This window comes from Mastomys coucha, unplaced genomic scaffold, assembly GCF_008632895.1.
Source record: "Mastomys coucha isolate ucsf_1 unplaced genomic scaffold, UCSF_Mcou_1 pScaffold3, whole genome shotgun sequence".
Classification (NCBI taxonomy): domain Eukaryota; kingdom Metazoa; phylum Chordata; class Mammalia; order Rodentia; family Muridae; genus Mastomys; species Mastomys coucha.
The window spans coordinates 48,494,509-48,499,174 of NW_022196909.1; positions in this window are offsets into that span (position 1 = coordinate 48,494,509).

Sequence of the window (4,666 nt, forward strand, 5' to 3'; positions counted from 1 at the left end):
GAGGAAGGGAAGAAGAGAGGGAGGGAGGGAGGGAGAGGGGGAAGGAGGGAGGGGAAGGAGGGAGGGTGGAGAGAGGGAGGAAGGGGGGAAGGGAGGAAGCAAGCCGGCCATTAGAGATCCTGAGGCAGAATTGTAAATCCCAGCCCAGCCTGAACTACAGCATTCAATGCTGTCTCAAAAATAGAACATTCTGGGCATAGAGGTGGTGCCTGCATGTTGTCTGTGTGCTGGACTAGAGATTCCCTCACTGCCTTTCTCTCTCTGCCCTCCGGCAGCCTCTGCCGGGGCAGGGTTGATAAATGAGCCCACAGCTCTCCCGGAGCTCAGTCATTTCCCTCCCACTTGCAGCTGTGAAGGAGCCCAGCCTCCCTGACACTTAGACGGAGGACAACCTCGAATTATAAGTTGACTTTTGTCTACTGCTCTCTTGCCTTGTGACTCCGGGCCTGTGGGCTAGGCTGGGCTAAATCACGTGACGTGAGATTCCCCTCCTCTCACTCCGAGTCTTAGGGGTCGGAAACCCCTTTCATCCTTCAGAATTAAAGGCATGTGGTGGTGGCGCACGCCTTTAATCCCAGTACTTGGAGGCAGAGGCAGGCGGATTTCTGAGTTCGAGGCCAGCCTAGTCTACAGGGTGAGTTCCAAGACAGCCAGGACTACACAGAGAAACCCTGTCTCAAAAAAAACAAAAAACAAAACAAAACAAAAAAAAGGCTCTTGGCCCTTCAAGACTCCATTGTGTTGTGAGTGTGGAGTTAAGAGCGATTGTTCAGTTCCCTGCCTGCACATGGGGTGGGGGGGGAGGAGTCACAGCTGCCTGTAACGCCAGCTCCAGGGGATCTGACTCCCTCTTCTGGCTTCTGAGAGTATCTGCACTCACATGCGCACCTAATTAAAAATAAAATAAGCTTTAAAAAAATGCAATAAGTAGCGCGCTGTTCATAACGCAGCGCCCTAACACCAGTCAGAGCTGCCCAAGGTTGTGAGGATTTTTCCTAAAAAATGCTTGCCGCAGCCGGGTGGTGGCGGCGCATGCCTTTAATCCCAGCACTTGGGAGGCAGAGACAGTGGATTTCTGAGTTCGAGGCCAGCCTTGTTTACAGAGTGAGTTCCAGGACAGCCAGGGCTACACAGAGAAACCCTACGCTTGCCGCTCACATCAGCTCCTCTCTACTAACCAGGATTTCTGCACTAAGCCATAACACCTACACGAGGAAGGATGCGCGGTTCAATGTACCCCCCCCCCCCCAGGCTCCTGTTCTGCTGACAGAGCCAGCTCACCTAGGCTGGAGTTTTCTGAGATAAGGAGAGCTCCTTTATCCTTTCTCTGCCGCTTCTGAAGTTCCTGCTAGGAGCCATCACCTGTTGAGTGGCCGAGCACTCCTGCCTGGCAGGTTTCCACTAAGGACAAGATGACGATGCGACGAATTCCTGGCCTTGAGGGGGGATGGCTTTATCTCTTATAAAAGGCCGATTTTCTTAAGTAAACTTTGGACCTTGATGGGAATCTTTTTGACTTGGTCTATTATTTCTCTCGCAGCCCCGACTTCCTCTGTTTTTCCCAGGCCCCTGCCTCTCTTTCAGGAACCGGGTTTGCGTAGCTGGCGGCTACAGTTCAAGGCTATCCCTAGCAACGTATGAGTTGGAGGGACCCTGGTGACAGGAGACCCCACCAGAAGTGAACACACACATGCATGTCCCGCACGTGGATGAGAAGCCCGCTCCTTCCTTCCTTCCTTCCTTCCTTCCTTCCTTCCTTCCTTCCTTCCTTCCTTCCTTCCTTCCTTCCTGTCTTGCTGCCTAGTCCTTGTATCTTCAGCTGGAAATCCACCCCACCCCCACCCCACCACATATTGTGCCTTCATGTTCTTAAAGTCTCCGGACCAGAAGTCCCTATTCCTGGCGGCTGGCGCTGTTTCAAGCTGTCGTGGAACCGCGTGAACCTGAAGTCGAGCTGGAGACCCCGGGTGTGGGTGGGGCTTCAGGATGATGGGCGGGCAGGTTGTACTTCCTGCCTTAAATCCCTCTTTCCTGGTGTGGCCTGCTGCCTCCCGTGGCACCTGCTGTGGTGGTGAGCCACGGTGGGCTGCGTCTCTCCAACCCCGATCCAGAGTTAACTTTTCCCAGGTTGCTTCTGGGAACACAAGAACTAGGCAGCAAACAGGAAGGAAGGCGTGTGCTTCTGACCCATGTGCGGGACATGCGTGTGTGTGTCTCCAAAGGGAAAACCTCCTTCCTTTGGGGACATTTTCTTTTGGCAATATTTGCCCTTTCACTTTCATCTTGTTATTTTGGCTTTTAGGTACAGGCTCTTTCTGTGTCTTGGAACTTGCCCTGTAGACCAGGCTAGCCTCAAACTCACTGAGATCTACCTGCCTTTGCATCACAAGCACTGGGATTAAAGGTGTGCACCACCATCCCCCCCCCCCCCAACAAGGTCTCACTCTACACTCTATAGGCCAGCCTGTCCTGGAAATCATTATGTAGCCCAGGCTAGCCTTGAACTCTTCAATCCTATGCGTCTGTTACCTGAGTGCCCAGATCCTAGGCACCACACCCAGTGAGAACACTTTTTTTAGTGTTCTTTACGTAGTTTTACATTATACTTAGGCACTATAATGAATTTTATTCTTAACCGATTCTCTATTGTTGGACGTTTATGTAACTTCCAAGCTGTTAAAATTAACCAGCATGCCAATTCATGGGAAGTAAGTAAAATCATTCTGCAAGTTGTCTCACATTGTTCCCCCACGAGGAAGCACACAGAAAGCCTAGCTGGACCAGACAACTCGGAGGTTCCTGATTGGTCCTAATGCTAGGCGGCAGCTGAGTGACGGTCTGGAAGTGGGCGGGGCCACGTCCAGTCAGACCTCCATTGCGACGACGTCCATCCAAGATGGTCCCTTAGGGAGGGAGGCCCAGAGGCAAACGGACTCTGAAAGAAAAGGTATCAGTCAGAAAACCAGGTTCTCAGCCCCGAAGGAGACCTATTTGCCCCAGAGGGACACAGGGCAGGGATAAGGGCAGAAGATGGAGGATGAGGGAGGGGAGAGGGAAGAAAGGAGGGGGGGAGAAAAGGGGACAAGGGGGAGAGGAAGAAGGGGCATTTGTCCTAGAGTAGGGGCAGAGGACTATCTCTGGATAGAGAGGAGACAGTCTTGGCACATAGGAAAATGGCAGTTTATAAAGGTAAAAGGGGGGCTGGAGAGATGGCTCAGCGGTTAAGAGACTGGCTGCTCTTCCAGAGGTCCTGAGTTCAATTCCCAGCAACCACATGGTGGCTCACAACCATCTGTCTCTTCTGGTGCGTCTGAAGACAGCTACAGTGTACTTATAATAAATAGAAAATAAATAAATCTTTAAAAATAAATAAATAAAGGTAAAGGGGGAAGCCCATGTTAGGCTGAGGTGTTTCGTTTTAATTGGGCGTGTTAATAGGCTGAGGTGTTTCGTTTTAATTGGGCGTGTTAATAGGTGAGCCAGAGGGGGCTTCTGATTTCTTCACTTCACTCCTTTGACAGGCAGACCTCGGTAGTCAGCCTCAGGAAGAGGAAGTGGCCTTGGGGCTAGCTTTAGGCATGTAAGGGAATGGTTTTTAGCTAGACACCGGGACTGGGGGAGAAGGCAAGGCCTGCCAGAGCTCTGCTGCCCAAAGTCCCTCCAGGCTGTGCGGGATTCACTTCTCTTGGGGCCCCGAGTGTTGGTCACCACCAACTGGTCGGACACCTGGACACTGCGCTCGCTGCTTCGTGGGGATTACCCGCCCAGTGCCTTTTCTGTTTCTTTGTATCACTTCAGTATTCACTCGGCACACTGCCTAGTGCCGTCTACTATTGGAAAAGTGCATAGCTAGGTGGAGCACGGCCAGTGCCCTCTTTTGGGCGAGACATTTGCAGAATGATTTTTTTTTTTCAAGGCTGAACTCACTCAGCCTCCACCTCCTGGGTGCTGGAAGCACAGTCATAGACCATCCTGCCCAGTCTTACAGGAACCAGATCCAGGCTTTGGCCAATGCAAGCTGCCACTCAACCAACAGAGCCGCAGACCCGCCCTTTTCCTGGCTCCCAGTAGCCTACAATTCTATCACGCATCGAGCCCCTCCCGCTCCCCACTCCAGCCCTCACCTGCGCCATCAGAGCGGATGCCAATGTGTGCTGTTCCTAATTGGCAGGGTGTGTTCCTCGTGCCACAAAGTCACACACTCCTGTGATCCCAGCATCCAGACAACTGAGGCGGGGAGATCTCTGTGACTTTGAGGCCAGCTTGGTCTACACAGTTCCAGGCCAGCCAAAGTCATGAGTGCGCACCTAAACATGTGAAAAACAGGGAGCATGGGACACTTCGTGGGGAAGGTGTTTGCCTCCAAGCATGACCAGCCAAGTTTGACCCCCAGAATCTGTATTAAGAGAGAACTAGCCTGGTAGTGGTGGCGCATGCCTTTAATCCCAGCACTTGGGAGGCAGAGGCAGGCGGATTTCTGAGTTCGAGGCCAGCCTGGTCTACAGAGTGAGTTCCAGGACAGCCGGGGCTACAGAGAGAAACCCTGTCTCGAAAGAAGAAAAAAAAAGAGAGAGAGAAAATTGACCCCCATAAGTGATAAGTGGTCTTCTAATCACAATGGCACTTGAGTGAGTGTGTGTGTGTACACGCGCACTCGTCCACTCAA